This window comes from Tenrec ecaudatus, chromosome 3 (genome assembly GCF_050624435.1).
Source record: "Tenrec ecaudatus isolate mTenEca1 chromosome 3, mTenEca1.hap1, whole genome shotgun sequence".
Classification (NCBI taxonomy): domain Eukaryota; kingdom Metazoa; phylum Chordata; class Mammalia; order Afrosoricida; family Tenrecidae; genus Tenrec; species Tenrec ecaudatus.
In genome coordinates, this window is record NC_134532.1 from 21,078,908 (window position 1) to 21,086,709 (window position 7,802).

Consider the following 7,802-nt stretch of genomic DNA (forward strand, 5'->3'; position numbering starts at 1 on the left):
GGCAGAATACAGCATCCCCCTCCAGAAAATAACCCAAAGAGAAATAGAGTTCCTGGCCCTGATTTACTTTATACAGGGGCTTGAATGGGTAATGTTTCACGCCAGGTACTCGTATGTGGGTGCATCTGGATGTGGGTGGACCCGCCTGGATACGGACAGAGGAGTGTCTAGGTTCCTAAGACCATCAGAAATATGTGCTTTCCAATCTTCTTAGAGGAGCCCTGTGAAAGGGTTGTTCGACCCCCAAAGGGGTTGCAACCCACAGGTTGAGAACCGTTGTTTTAAGGTATTATGAATTTTTTTTAGATGGGGTTAGTGTGTTTCTCGGTCCTTCGGGGTCATTTAAAAGTCTTTTAGGTACTCCTGATAGAGCTCCTCACTGATGGGGAATTGCAGTGGCTGCTCAGATTCCAGGCCGGCTTCCTGCTGATTCACCAATGGCTGAGTCTTCTGCTGAATTACCATGTCGTCGAGGAGTTGGTCCAAAAGCCTGGGGCTCTGTCCAGAGGCTTGGGCAAGCAAAGGAGGGGTCCTGGGAAGAAGTGCTGATAGGTTTGGATGCTCCTGCAAAGAGGGGCCTTGTCACTGCCCCGTAGATGAAACCGTGCACTGCTGTCTGTGATCCTGACTTCCACTGGTGAAGTTGTTACAGTTGAGTCTCTGTGTCTCCGGAGGTCTTCCTGCCTGGGTGGGCTCCTGTGGCATTTGACCCTGGTGTATCCACTGGCCCAGAGAATCTTTGCCTCCCTGGACACAAGCTACCTGGCTGCCGTCTCCATCAGCGCCACCACCGAAGCTGAGGGAGGGTGGCCTTTGGGCATCTATGGGTGTGCTTTGCTCCATTGGCTGCAGAATCCAACATGTGAAGACAGAGCTGGAGCTGAATCAGCCGCGGGGATCCAGGGGCACCCTGGTGTGCTCTGGGTGTCGAGTCCTTCGGTTCTGGAACCACGTGCAAATCCGTGGTTCTGCAAGGTCTGTCTGTCATGCCAGTTCTTGCCTGGCTGTCACGCTGGGGAATTGCTGCTTCTCAAACGCTTGCACCAGGTGGGCGGTTTGATCTTTGGTGATAACAGTCCTCTTGCGTCTGTCTGCCTTCGGAGCCCTGCGTCGAGAAGTGGTGCGAGGCGGCACGGGCACGGCTCTCCCGGAGCAGGCCCGGAGCTCAGTCGGCTCCTCCTGAGCTGTCAACTTCTGCAGTTTTTGAACCACAGGAAGATTCTGTCCTCGGACACGCCGGTGGCTCTGGCAAGTTCTTCTCTGGCCGTGATGCCTAGAATCGGGTCTGGAGCAAAAGAAGCTAGTAAGATGTCCAATTGAGAAGTGGTCCAAACAATCCTCTTTCTTCGGTCTTTGGTTCACTGGGAACGGGCAGGATCATCCTTCGAGGCCATGCTGCAGACAGAGGAGCAGGTCCAACGGAGAAGAGAGAGCAGTTTGAACCGCGACACCTGGAGACCATGAAGCCTCTGAAGGAAAAGCAAATTCCAGCTTAGATATACGATTCCCCTGGAGCACCTCATTAAGTATTTAAGATCTGATTGGCTTCAGGACGGAGGGTGTCCAAAAGAGATGAAGCACGCGTTTGCACGCATCTGGCGCATGGCAAACAGCGTCACCTCTTCCTAATTTTGAATAGTCTGGTTTCTGGTTTTATTTTTCTAACGTATCATTTTCTTTTAGATTTTTAAGTTTGAAATTAGACTGTAGATGGCTTTAGGGTTCACAATTTGGGTCAAAAACTTTTTAGGTAGTATTTTTGGTATCAAATCGTACACTTCCATACTTCAATCACCTTTCAAAAGTGTTGTACACAGGTATACATATATGTACATACATCTTCACAATCAGTTCACATGCTCCATCTCTACCACATTCAGGGTTTGCTCCCAAAATCGCCTCACCTCTCATATTGTTCCACACCCCATGAGCCCCATAAAGCATTTCATCATTTTTATCTCGATGCCTCCACTCCTCCTGTGGTTCACACACCTGGAAACCCAACAGGGACAATAAAAGACAAAAACAGCACAAAACATCAAGGAGGAATGTGCAGATGTGCTTTATACAATTGATGTATGTATATGTATGGATTGTGATAAGAATTGTATAAACTCCTAATAAAATAAAAAAAGAATTACCTAAGTTTGACCAATGAATATATGAATTACACTTTAATTCTAGGATAATGAGATATACAAACAATAAACATATATTAACTGTAAAAAAAATCAAGGAGAAAATAAGAACAACAATGACAAGATTAATGAGTAATGAAAGGAAGAGTAAACTGAAAACAAACAGTGATACCCACACAAAAGGCAGGGGTTGGGTAGCCACAACCAAGAAACATAAAGGAAAATCATTGTCAATCATCCCTGAATGACATAGAATTTCACATACGGTTTATATGAGGATGCCGAGTATTATGTGGTGCACAACACACTGCACGATCTCTCTCTCTCTCTCTCTCTCTCTCTCTCTCTCTCTCTCTCTCTCTCTCTCTCTCTCTTTCTCTCTTTCTCTCTCTCTCTCTCTCTCTCTCTCTGTCCCTCCCCCCTCCCCCCACTTTTTATCGTGTTGTTCTTCCTGAGGGCTTGCCAAAATGACATCAGGTTATGTGTCCCCATCCTCAAATCCAAATCACAGTTAACGTAAGTGTGTTTGAGATAATAGATGAATTCCTTGCATGTATTACTTTGTATTATCCACAGGATATTGTTTTTACATTCAACAGCACTATGAAAAAAGAAAAGGGAAAAATAAAGTCGTTAATATAAAATCACAGGAACCAAACAGTCACCAGAGTATAAAGCAGGACCCTAGCACACCCTGCAGGTTCCCGGCCCAGGGTCTTTTCCATCTTCCACCTCCGGTGAAGCTGGGCCGGCTTTGTCCACCACAAGATGGTCTCAATTTGTTGGCAAACAGGAGATATAAAGGCCAGCCTCTCAGCTAGCTACTCACAAATCCGTTGCCACTCTTCGGTACTGTGACTGACAGCACGATTGTCCTTAACTGTCAGCATGCGGGACCCGCTCAGTGAGAGCCTGCCCTTGGGAAGAGTACCAAGGAGGCGGCGCCTAAGGCTCAGAGGAAGGACCACAAGAAAGGCCAGCGCAGCCACAAGGAGACCTCCCCTGTGTATGTGCACAACGTTCTCAATCAGGTTCACCCAGTCTCATTGGTCTACCACACGTTCGAGCACATTGCGTGCCAGGTGTTTCACCTGGGACTTTCCAGCATGTGCCCGATCATCATGGTCCGGGGCATCCAGACTGCCGTGTGCCTGCTGCAGCCTGGAGAGCTGGTCGCACACCGTGACCGAGGGCACCAACGCGGACGCCTAGCACCCCAGCTCCAAGCCCAGCACCCCAGCTCCAAGTAAATTGCCCTTTAGCTTCACAGTGCTCTAAACACAAACATCCTTTGCAGGGCACGTGCCATTTTCATCCCAAACAAAGCGTTCAAACACTATGGCACGACCTGGTTTTTTGTTTGGTTCCTGGGTTGGTTCGCTTTGGTTTTGGACACTTTCATGCATAGTTGATTTAGTTAGATTCGTTTTCGTGATGGACATCTTTCCTTCTTTTTCGACGCCCTTTGGGGAACTTACTCCACAAGTCCCACAATTCAATAGTTCAATCTTCTCAAGCAGAGTTGTGCAATCGTTACCACAATCCATTTCAAACATTGTCTCCCCAACTTCCTCATGCACACACCTACAATTAAATCGCCTTTAGAATGACCTTCGGTTCTAATACTCAGTCCACTCACTCCTTCAGTCTTTAATTCTCAAATGCCCTCAACCTCTCCACCTCCACCACCCACCAGAAACCCCACCCAGACATCCCTACAAACCGTAGCATCAGTTATTATCTCTAGGCATGAACTTCTTCGTACTCCACAACCTGGGAAACCCAACAGGCACAATAAAGACAAGAAATCCAATATAGGGAAATTGAGTAACGATAAAGAGGACCACCATTGAAAGCCAGGGAAGACATTTTTTAATGATAGAACAAGCCAGAGATCCCTGCACCTAGAACAGATTCTGATCGGACCTGGAGGGAGGTCAACTGACAAGTTTCCAATTGGAACCAGCATCATCAAGCCTACCAAGACCAACTTTTGAGAACAAGGCATATGTAGAACTTAGCCTGTGGCTACAGGGCATCTGCCAGCTGCTTTATCTCTGAATACAGAACCTGCACATGGCTTTCAGTTTCACAAATTGCGGCCAAAACGTTTAAAATAGTTTTCTTGGTATAATAGTCACAGACCATACACTTCCATATTTCACTCACCATTTAAAAGCCTTGTATATATACATGTGTGTGTGAATATATATAAAATCACAACCAGTTCATATTCTCCATCCCTCCCACATTGAGGGTTTGCTCCCAAAATAACCGCACTTCTCGTACTCCCCGCCCCACAAGTGCCCCATAAAGCAGAGCAACATTTTTTTATCTCCAGGCCTCCACTCCTCCTGCTGTTCACCCCCCAGGAAACCCAACAGGAATGATAAAAGACAAAAAGCACATAACCTCAAGGAGGAAATAAGAACAACCAGGAGAATAATAGAAATCGGGAGAAAAATGAAAAGTAAACCAAAAAGAAAGGATGACATACACACAAAATCTGCGGGTGGGGTGGGACCACTACCAAGAAACAAAATAGAAAATCATTGTCAATTGTGCCCGTGGGTTATAAGTCAATTGCATTGATACATTAAAACATTATTCAATGACATATAATGTCAGATAGCGTTTCTATGAGGAGGCTATGAATATTGTGCATCCCACAATCTTTCTCTCCCCCACCCGTTTTGTCATGTTGTTCTTCCTGAGGGCTTCCCCAAATGACATCAGCTTATGTATCACCATCTTCACATCCGAGTCAGAGTCAACTTATGTGTGTTTGAGATAACAGATGACCTTACATATACTATTTTGGATTATCCACAAGATTTTGTTTGTACATTGTGCATCATTGGGGGTGGGGGAAGACCTTAACATAAAATCACAGGAACCAAATAATTACCACAATATACATAGAATAGTAGTACCCTAGCACACTGTGTTGGTCTGGGTAGCCCAGAGAAACAAATCCACAGAAAATCATTTATGTACAAGAGCGAGTTTTATATAAAGGGTAAGCGTATATTAAGAAAGCATCCCAACCTAGTCTGTTCAAGCCATAAGTCCAACATTAGTCCATATGTCCGACACCAATCTACAAAGTTCTCCTCAATCTCACAAAACACACAATGACTGAATGCAGGAGGAAAGCAGAATCAGTGGTGTAAGCATCTCAGTGCTGGCAGGGGTCTCAACGTGGCTTCTCCAGGACCCAGGACTGCATCAGGGTAGGTCCATGTGGCTTCTCCTCAGGGATGTCTCTCAGGAAGTGAGTCTTGCCAGCTGAGGCAGAGAACTAGCTAAAACAGCTACACACTAGTCCGGCCATCAAAGAACAAGAGACAAGACAGGTGAGGCTTGCCAAGCCATCTATCTCGCTGCCATTAAATTAAACTGCCCTTCAGTTAATCCCACCTGTGTGTTTTGACCAGGTCGGCACAATAAATCTCTCACAAATATCATAAGACCAACGGAGCCATGGTGGCATAATGGTTAAGAGTTGGGCTGTGTTCCCCGAGGTCTACAGTTCCAAACAGCTCGCTGTTCCCATGGCGAAAGACAATGCTGTCTCCTCCTGTAGGAGTTACAGTGTCAGAATCCTGCAGGAGCCATTGAGAATTGAATGCATAGGAGTGAGCTTGAGGATTTTTGAAAGCCAACGGGCTCTTTTTTCTTTCTTTTTTTTCTCCATAAAACTTCTCTGAGTAACAATAGACACAATGGCAGCAAATTTGTACTAAGTCCAGAGCCAGATAGATATCATAAATATTCAAAATGTCAAAACTTTATAATGTATAAGAGATCCAGTTTGATAAAGCTATTTCTGGAAGGGTATTGCTCATCCTCCTTCCCTTTCATGTTTTTCGTTATTGAAATCACTTGGGTCGGTGGCACAGTGGGTGATGTTTAATGCCTGCGGTTCTGTGCTGACTTGGCTGGGCCAGGATTCTCAGAAGTTTAGGAATTACGAATGAGCCTAGGAGACAGTGTTTGATATAATGTCATCACTTCCATGAAGAGATTTGCTGTCAGGAGCCAAGGAGTGGGAAGTGTTATCCTGTTGGGTGTGGTTTTTCCCCAGTAAAAATTCAAGTCAATTCTATCTGCAGCTTTTGGCCAGGTCTGGGCACTTCCCAGATGTGTGGATCTCCAGATGTGAGAGAGCATCGTGCCATATTTCATATATAGCTTGCATTCATCCATCTGCACAGCCTATGAGGAAGCAGCCTACCATCTGACCTTCCCATCTTGGATTCATAGAGCACTTGACCTACTTGAGTCAAGAGAAGGGTCCAGACTGATATCTGAGCATTGCCAGCCTCTACAGCTGTGAATTGAAATGGTGAGTGGTGTGACTGAAATATTTCCTAAGTATTTCTGATACAGGGTAGCAGGATGCGAGAAAAACTGGGTTTTCCACCTGAGTACAGAGGACAGTTTTGGAGAAGTTCTCCCCTTTCCTATAGGTTCTCTATGAGACAGTATTGACTCCATGCCTTCCAGTGAGAAAGGGGTCTAGGGCCAAGATTGTGGAGGCCTGGGCTCTCCTGAGGTCTGAGCATACAACTTACCATTCAGAGTTCAGGTTACCTTTTGGAGTAGATTCCTCAGAATGACCTCAGTGACCCACCCAGTATTTTGGAGTTTGCCATCGAGTTTGTTGCAAAATGAGGCTTCACCCATGGCCTCTCTGGAATGGCTCACCATAGAAATTTTCCCACCGTTGTTCATGGCAACTCTTGCCCAGAGATACAGAGACAGTGAAAGTCATGGTGGAGTCCTGGCCTTTCATCTCGCTGTCCCTGGTTGTTCTAGTGACAATCTCACAGGACATCTTTTGCTTGTGAAAGACAGTTGTCTTCCTATTCTCAGTTTCAAGAGTATTTACATAACATTTGATATTCTGTTGTTTTTAATTTATGGTGGCCTGTGTATTTTAGAGAATAGCCGTGCCTAATCATGTTTTCAAAGGTTAGTTTTTCAAAAATGAGTCAATAGGATTGTCTCTTAAATTGTCTCTGAAGAGAAACCAACTATCTTCTAACTTAGCTGCTAAATACTTTATCTGTGTGCTTGATTAGGAGTTCCAAGTTTAAAGAAGTTATTTAACTTTACTCAAGAAGAAAAATGACACACGGTGATATTTTTATGTTGAAGGTTTTAAAAAATTTCTAATTAAATTCTTCCTTTTAAGATTTTTGGGTTTGCATTCATATTCGTTTTGTTTCATTTTCTAGTAAAATTCTCTAAGGTTTTAGGGGGAAAAGGCATTGCAGTATTTTGCTTCTACTGATAATTCTGAGATGATTACTAGGTGGGGCATCAGAGTGGATCAATTAGAAGTTGGGTGGATATAACATAGACCTAAATAAGAGACTGTGATAGAATTTTCAGATTGGAATCTGGGTAGGTCTGATTGGGGAGATTTGAATTCCTCTGGTGAGACTATTTCTTTTCGATGCATAAATCATAAATTCTACTTATGGATCCTAAAATGTCTGTCTTTGACTGGAAGTTTTAGGCTGTTGTTAAGGGCTATGGAATTGTTCCTGGCTCATACTTACCCTCAGGAATGACTCACAGCTAATCTATGTCAAAATGGAGGGAATACTGCACAATCCATGGCCATCCTCACAATTGTGATGTTGGAGGTGATTG

At 44.6% G+C, this 7,802-nt stretch overlaps 1 pseudogene; it reads right to left on the reverse strand.

Moving 5' to 3' along the window:
* Nucleotides 1–342: 342 nt before the first annotated feature.
* LOC142443170 (uncharacterized) lies at nucleotides 343–1,394 on the reverse strand (annotated as a pseudogene).
* Nucleotides 1,395–7,802: the final 6,408 nt, after the last annotated feature.